Genomic DNA, 9122 nt, shown 5'->3' on the forward strand with positions numbered 1-9122 from the left:
GAGTATGTCACTCAGTAGATGAAGAAACAGCTATGAAAATTAGCAAGTTACCCAAGGATGCACTGCTGTTCCTTTTCAGAGTAGAAACTAGGATCCAGATCTTCTGACTTACCATCCTAGACCTCTTATTTTTTCTTGAAATCTCTATAGCTTTTTTTTTTTTTTTTTAAAGAAAACTATGTTAAGTTTTAAGAGTCTATATCTTATGAAACTTTATCTAGGTGAGAATAATTAATACCTAACTTGATTCCAGATTTTCAGATGTGAGACCTAATTCTAAGAAAGGTTTAATAACTGAGATGAACTTAAATTATGAGGTAAAAGCAACTGTCAGAGTGATTGACATAGGCTTGGCCTTTAATGCCTCTGTTTTTCTAATCTTTGAATTATAATTCAGGTCCTCACCTGAAACTTTCTCCTCATCCTTTGTTTGCATAATTTAGGGCATTGTCTTTGGAGTTATTCAGATATGAATTTGAACCCTGGCTCTGTCATGCTCTGTGTAATTTTTTCATAATTGCTTAATCTCTCCAAGCCTTGCTTTCTCCACTATAAAATGAAACTGACAATACCTTACAAGTTTTATCAAGAGAACACAGTGGTCATAGCAAACATGCTATTCCAACAACACAAGAAACGACTGTACACATAGACATCATCAGATGGTCAATCCCGAAATCAGATTGATTTATTCCTGCAGCCAAAGATGAAGAAGCTCTATACAGTCAGCAAAAGCAAGACCTGGAGTTGACTGTGGCTCAGATCATGAGCTCCCTATTGCAGAATTCAGGCTTAAATTGAAGAAAGTAGGCAAAACCACTAGGACATTCAGGTATGACCTAAATCAAATCCTGTATGATTATACAGTGGAGGCAATGAATGGATAAGGAATTAAACCTGGTAGAGATCTCAAGTGCCTGAAGAACCATGGACAGAGGTTGGTAACACTGTGTAGGAGGCAGTGACCAAAGCCATCCCCAAGAAAAAGAAATGCAAGAAGGCAAAGTGGTTGTCTGAGGAGACTTTACAAATAACTGAGAAGAGATGCAAAAGGCAAGGAAGAAAGGCAAAGACATACCCAACCAAATGTAGAGTCCAAAGAAAGGCAAGGAGAGAGAAGAAGGCCTTCTTAAATGAAAAATGCAAAGAAATAGAGAAAAACAATAGAATGGAAAAGACTAGAGATCTCTTCAAGAAAACTGGAAATACCATGGTAACGTTTCATGCAAAGATGGGCATGATGAGGGACAGAAACAGTAAGGAACTAACAGAAGCAGAAGAGTTTAAGAAGAGGTGACAAGAATACACAGAACTAACTATACAAAAACAATCTTAATGACCTGGATAACCACGATGGTGAGGTCACTCACCTAGAGCCAAATATCCTAATGTGTGAAGACATGCCACCTCAAGTGGGCCTTAGCATCACTACAAACAAAGCTAGTGGAGGTGATGGAATTCTACCTGAGCAATTACAAATCCTAAAAGATGATGCTGTGAAAGTGCTGCACTCAGTATGCCAGGAAATTTGGAAAACTGAGCAGTGGCCACAGTGGAACAGGTCAGTTTTCATTTCAATCCCAAAGAAGGACAATGCCAAAGAATGTTCAAACTACCATACAGTTGTACTTATTTCACATGGTAGTGAGGTTATGTTCAAAATCCTTCAAGTTAGACTTCAGCAGTATTTGAACTGAGAAATTCCAGAAGTACAAGCTGGTTTTAGAAAAGGTAGAGGAACCAGAGGTCAAATTGCCAGCATTCATTGGATCATAGAGAAAGTAAGGAAATTCCAGAAAAATATCTACTTCTGCTTCATTGACCACACTAAAGCCTTGTGTGGATCACAATAAACTGTGGAAAATTCTTAAAGATGTGGGAATACCAGACTACCTTATCTGTCTTCTGAGAAACATCTATGTGGGTCAAGAAGCAACAAAATCAGACATGGAACAACTGACTGGCACAAAATTGGGAAAGGAGAATGAGAAGGCTATATATTGTCACCCTGCTTATTTAACTTATGTGCAGGGTACATTATGGGAAATGTTGGGCTGGATCACTCACAAGCTAGAATCAAGATTGCTGGGAGAAATATCAACAACCTCAAATATGCAGGTGATACCACTCTAATGGCAGAAAGTGAAGAGGAACTAAAGAGCCTCTTGATGAAAGTGAAAGAGGAGAGTGAAAAAGGTAACATTCAAAAAACTAAGATCATGGCATGCAGTCCCATTACTTCATGGCAAATATAAGGTGAAAAAGCAGAAGCAGTGACAGATTTTAGTTTCTTGGGCTCCAAAATCACTTCACATGGTGACTGCAGCCATGAAATTAAAAGATGCTCCCTCCTTGGAAGGAAAGCAGTGACAAACCTGGACAGCATATTTAAAAAGCAGAGACATCACTTTACTGACAAAGGTTCATATAGTGAAAGCTTTTCCAGTAGTCGTCTATGGATGTGAGAGCTGGACTATAAAGAAGTCTGAGCACCAAAGAACTGATGCTTTCAAATTGTGCTAGAGAAGACTGTTGAGAGTCTCATGGACTGCAAGAAGATCAAACCAGTCAATGCTAAAGGAAATCAACCCTAAATATTCATTGGAAGGACTGATGCTGAAGCTCCAATACTTTAGCTATCTGATTCAAAGAGCTAACTCACTGGAAAAAACCCTGATGCTGGGAAAGATTGAGTGCAGGAGAAGAAGGGAGCAGCAGAGGCTGGGATAGTCAGATAGCATCACCAACTCAATGGACATGAGTCTGAGCAAACTTCAGGAGATAGTGAAGGACAGGGTGCTTGGCTTGCTACAGTTCACGGGGTCACAGACATGATTTAGCAACTGAACAACAGCAGTACTTTACATGATTACTCTGAAGAGTGAATGTCGTGATGCTTCAGAGTACTTAGCACAATACTAGACACTTAATAAGTACTTAATATATACGGCCTATTTTTTTATTATTGATATGCAATTAAACTTTAGTCCAATCTATACCTTCTCATTATGAGGCAGTAATGGAAAGAGTGTGGTTTGAGGCAACTACCTGAGGTTGAATCTTGACCCCACTGCTTACTACTTGTGTGATCTTGGAAACATTACTTAACTGTTCCAGGCCTCAGTTATTGTCCCCATTTTACAGACTAAGACCCTGTTCCTAATTTGCAGGGTCACAGTGGACCTTGAGAATCCCAGGGATGAGGGAGCCTGGTGGGCTCCCGTCTATGGGGTCGCATAGAGTCAGACACGACTGAAGCGACTTAGCAGCAGCAGCAGCAGCAGTGGGCAATGAATGAGTCAGTACATGAAAAGTGCTTAGATAAGTGCTTGGCACAGCAGAAGTACCCAGTAAATATTAGGGTTAATATATTTCTTTCAGTACTTAATTGGCTTGTTTTCTGACTTTGAAGAGATCCTTTCCTCTTGGCAAGACTGAACTTGAAAAACTTTTCTTGTCATTCTCCTATTCTATGTCTGTATTTGCACCTGATGGCCTACACCTCCCATATCTTTTATTCCCTACCTTTCTCCCTGTTGGAGTTGGAGGAACCCTTTGCTCCATGATCAGAAAATAACCAATTATGCATGAAAGAAATGGTCAGCAGTAAAGGAACAAGAAGACTGCTGATAATGTTAGAGGTTTAAAGTAATTTTAAAAAACTAGAGGACTTACCTGATGTTCCAGTGGTTAAAACTCCATGCTCTCACTGCTGGGGGCACTGGGATAATCCTACATGCCATGGGGCATAACCCCCTCTCCAAAAAAAAAAAAACTAAGGAAAATTTGAGGATGTTAAAAAGGAAATTAATGATCTAGACAGAATAGAAACTATGCTGCTGCTGCTGCTGCTAAGTCACATCAGTTGTGTCCAACTCTGTGCGACCCCATGGACTGCAGCGTACCAGGCTCCTCCGTCCATGGGATTTTCCAGGCAAGAGTACTGGAGTGGGGTGCCACTGCCTTCTCCCAGAAACTATGCTAGATTACTTTCTATTTAGTTGGCATGTGAAGGAAATAATACATCTTTCTGTTTGCCCAAAGACACATTCTTTTATTCATTCCTTTTTTCTGTATTTTCAACAAGTAGCCCGATAATTCTCATTCTGGTCTGCCTAGCTGCCAGTCCAATCTTGTGCCCATCCAGTACTTCATGTGACACCCTTGCTGGTTGGCTTCTAGAGGGTAGTCACCTCCTATCCTGTGTGCATACGGCAACCACACTAACTGCCTGCTCACAGCTCTTCCCTCTTTCTGCCTGGAAGCAGGGCTCAGGTTCCACAGAGGTGTCCAGACCCCTCTCCAAGGGACTCAGAGAAAACTGGCTCTGTCCCTGGCTCTAGGAGTCGATATTGATTGGCCGAAGCTCGACTTGGTAGTCTCATTGTTCTTCCAAAGACAAGTTCAGTCCTAGGCACAGATCTTAATTCTGGCAAATGAAATACGAAGGGAAGTCAGGGAGCTCTTGGAAGTATATCCTAGTGGTAAAAATAAACTTATGGAAAGAAGCAGTACCTAGTCTGGATGTAGTCATGTCTGCATTGATCTTAAACTCTAGTCGCCCCCCTGCAACTGTGAAGCGGATTAGAAGGAGGAGGGCAGACCAGAAGGGTGGGAAAAAAGCATGGATCCTTGGGGATGTGCCAGAGCATGAGGTTAGCTCTGAAGCCATCTCACTGTGGAAGTTCTTGTTTTATGGGATAATAACATTTCCTTAATGATTAAGCCAAGTTGGGGACTTCCCTGGTGGTCTAATGGCTAAGACTCCATGCTTCCCACGCAGGGGGCCTGGGTTCTATCCCAGGTCAGGGAACTAGATCACAATTCAGAGTTTGCTTGCCATAACTAAAGATCCCATGTGCTGCCACTAAGACCTGGCACAACCAAATAAGTGAGTAAGTAAATAGTTTTAAAAATAGTCATAATTAAGCTAAGCTGCATGTCGTCTGTTATATGTAGTTGAAAGTGTCCTAAATAGTACACATACCCTTGTTCTGCTTGGACACAGACATTTTCTCTAGGCCTCTTCACTTCTACTGCCTCGGTGAGTATCCCAGCCCAGAATAAGAAGCCTCTCCTTTGAGCTCCTTTATCCACTCAGTATGGCCTCTCCATCTTTATCTCTTCCTGTAAATGTAAGACCCTGATATACCTTTTTGGTTCCCAATGTCCAGCACACCACCTGAAAAACAGACACTTAATTGCCAGTGGTACTTAGGATGGAAAGAGAACAACTCTGGCCTTTACCGTCTGCATGTTGGTTGGCACTCATTTGCATGGTCAGCAGTATGTTTTAACGGAAAGAGGGTAGATTTAGGGGTTGATGGACTTGAGCCCCAGCTTCATCACTTCCTAACTGTGGGTTCTCATGCCACTTCCTTAACCTCTGTCAATGCCTTTTCCCTCTTATGTACAATATGGTTAACAATACCTTACCGCATTATTTTGAGAATGAAGTGGAGCAAGGAATATAAAATGCCAAGGACATACCGGACACTTGATGACATCATGTACAATAGCTGTGTCTATGTGACTAGATAGGCAACTTCTCCCAAATTTGTGATTGCTGAAGAGAACGCATGGAAAGAGGACAGTCAGTAGTGGTTGGAGTGAAGAACTGGATATTTCACTAATATATGTAAGTTCACTAATATTCTGAATATACGAATGAGGAAACAGGCCCGGAACTGTTCTAAGACTTAAGTCTTACTGCTCTTGGATGCTTTTTTTTTTTCAATCTTTGGCTGCACTGGGTCTTCTTTGCTGCACGTGGGCTTTCCCTGGTTACTGCCAGCAGTGGCTACTCTAGTTGCAGTGCTCAGGCTTCTCATCATATTGACTCACTGCAGAACACGGCCCCTAGGGAGTGCTGGTTTTAGTAGTTGTGGCACAGGCGCTTGGTTGCTCCGAGGAATGTGCATTCTTCCCTGACTGGGAATCGAACCCATGTCCCCTGCACAGGCAGGCAGATTCTTAACCACTGAGCCACCAGGGAAGTCCTCTTGGGTGCATTTTAATGTACACAAATGAGCTTCTTGCCCCAGATTAAGATACATTTACTCCTCAACTTTGTCTCTTCTTCTTGCATTGAGGCTCAGGTCAGGTGACAAAGAAGAGGATGTCAATACGAAATACTTTCAAGACCAGGCTAATTGAAACTGGGTAAGAAAGACTGCTACGGGATCTACAAAATGAATCATTGCATCCTTCCTGAGAGACATGATATAAAAATTGGTAATGTGAAGTGAAAGAGCAGGTAGTAAGGGGAATCATCTCTATTCCAATTTTGACACCAGAAGAGATGTTTTAACTGCAGCAATTTGATTAATTTTATTTCCCTCATCTATAGATGCTTTTGCTCTCTAAAGCACATTCTCTCCTTGTTATTTGAAAGATCACATTAAAGGGGAGAGGAAGAGAGTGGAGAGCAAGGAAATTAAGAACATGGAACACCTTGACACCTTGGTCCCCATGAAGTCACCCAGTCATTAAATGCCAGCAGCCCACAGGAGTTGCTCAAACTCTCACACTCTTGACATTTGCTCAGAGGAACACTCAGGCCTCTTTTGCAATCCAGGGTTAGAAGGCTTTGTAGAAAAAGTGATGTTTAGATTTTGGTTGTGCTCTTGGCCTGTATGTTTAACAACAGATGGCCCTGGACAAGGGGTCTGAATGTGTTTCCAAACTCAGAGGCCATGACATAAACATTCTGTCCTGAGGCCAGTCATTGCTAGGATAGGGAAGGGAAAGAAAGCCCAAGTAGGTCTTGGGTTCTCAGAGCAGAAGCAGAGGAGTCTTGGCTATTGATGCACCTGGTTACAAGGAAAAGGCAATGGCTGTTGCATGAGTAAGTCATGATACATGATTACATGAGTGAGCCAAGAGCATAATATAATGAATATAAAGTATTTATACTTTAAGAAATCCATTTCCGAAGTCAGTCACAGATCTTTCAATCTTTCTCTTCTTTCCACAACACAGCAGAAATATTAAAAGGGAAATGGATACGTACCATTCAGCCAATTGTTCCATACTCTTGGGTTGTAGAAGAATAAAACTTATATTGATTATTCATTGGTTGTCTTCCTACTTTAAAATGTAATTTTTTTCATTTTAAATTCATTTATTTAAATTCTTTTATTTCTCACTTTTTTTCTGACTCCCTAATTCTTGTCAAAGATAGTAGAGACCACACTTCAACTATTTTATTGCAGTGACAGTTTCTCATTTAAATTGTTAGAATTTTTAAAGCTTGTAAGACTAAACAAATATTCACAGAGAAGCATTCAAGGATGTTTCTGGCAACACATTGGTGGGCAAGAAATTGGAGGCAATCTGTCTTGGGAGAAATGGGGAAATCAATGGCGGAAATGCCAGTAGCAGTACACTAGTTGTCCATGAGCCACCATGCATAGATCTCGAAAATAGTGCTAAGAAAGTGAGAAACAGAAACAAGAACATTTAATTAAATAAGTGCACACAGAGACATCCCTAGTGGTCCAGGGATTAAGACTTCATGCTTTTCACACAGGAAGCCCAGGTTCAATCCCTGATCAGAGAACTAGGTCCTGAGAACCTAGTTGCAGAGAACATGCTGCAACTAAGACCTGGTGCAGCCAAATAAATATTTAAAATATAATAATAAAATAAGTACACACAGAAAAATATTTTTATAAAGAAATATATAACTTAAATGGTGAAGAAGTGAAAGTCGCTCAGTCGTGTCCGACTCTTCGTAACCCCATGGATACTGGAGTGGGTAGCCATTCCCTTCTCCAGGGGATCTTCCCAACCCAGGGATCGAACTCAGGTCTTCCATACTGCAAGCAGATTCTTTACCAACTGAACCACAAGGGAAGCCCCAAGTTAAATGGTATATGTCAAATATTAAAATAGGTATTTATTTGGGGGAAAGGCAATGCTAGAGAAGGAGGAAAAAAAGTTAATGGCAAAATTTAGAGAAGATATTTACATGTATTAGCAATGAGCATGTGCCATAAATGGCACAGAATAGTATCAGTGTAGATTAACTCAGCTGTGTACTGGAGGGTCCAAATAAATCTATAAGTAAACAGAAGAGAAGGGATTATCTATAGTGGAAGAGCTGAGAGATGTTTCTGAATGCTGTTTCTATAGAGGCAGACTTGATGTGTCCCAGGAATTGTATCATTTAAGGCCAGGAGAATGATAGTTCGCTACCTGTGGGATAGCTAGAGTGTGATTTACCTGGTGAGCTGATGTGACTCAACGTGAGTACCCTACTGACAGGAATGACTGCTGAGACCCATGGACTCAGTCTTGTTGCCAACAGACCACAGAAACATTGAAGGTCATTTTCTCAGTATTAGAAACGATAATCGGAGAAAGCAACTCTTGCCTGGAAAATCCCATGGACGGAGGAGTCCATGGGGTTGCTAAGGGTCGGACACGACTGAGTGACTTCACTTTCACTTTTCACTTTCATGCATTGGACAAGGAAATGGCAGCCCACTCCAGTGTTCTTGCCTGGAGAATCCCAGAGACGGGGGAGCCTGGTGGACTGCTGTCTATGCGGTCGCACAGAGTCGGACACGACTGAAGTGACTTAGCAGCAGCAGGAGCAGCATGAGCATTCCCTGATGGCTCAGAGGGTAAAGAATCTGCCTGCAATGCAGGAGACACAGGAGATGTGGGTTCGACCCCTGAGTTGGGAAAATTCCCTGGAGTAGGATATAGCAACCCACTCCAGTACTCTTGCCTGCAAAATCCCATGGATGGAGGAGCCTGGTGGGCTGCAGTCCATCGGGTTGCTAAGGGTCGGACATGACTGAGTGACTTCCCTTTCACTTTTCACTTTCATGCATTGGAGAAGGAAATGACAACCCACTCCAGTGTTCTTACATGGAGAATCCCAGGGACAGGGGAGCCTGGTGGGCTGCTGTCTATGGGGTCACACAGAGTTGGACACGACTGACACGACTTAGCAGCAGCAGCAGCAGCAGCAGAAACAATAATACCTTCCATGTGTATGACATCTCACAATATTCAAGGCACTTTTGTGTTTACACAAAAGAATCAGACTCATCTGATTCTCCCGAGAGAGGTTAAATGAGATATTATCATACGTTCACAGATGAGGACTC

Source organism: Bos indicus x Bos taurus, chromosome 9 (assembly GCF_003369695.1).
Source record: "Bos indicus x Bos taurus breed Angus x Brahman F1 hybrid chromosome 9, Bos_hybrid_MaternalHap_v2.0, whole genome shotgun sequence".
NCBI classification, from domain to species: Eukaryota; Metazoa; Chordata; class Mammalia; order Artiodactyla; family Bovidae; genus Bos; species Bos indicus x Bos taurus.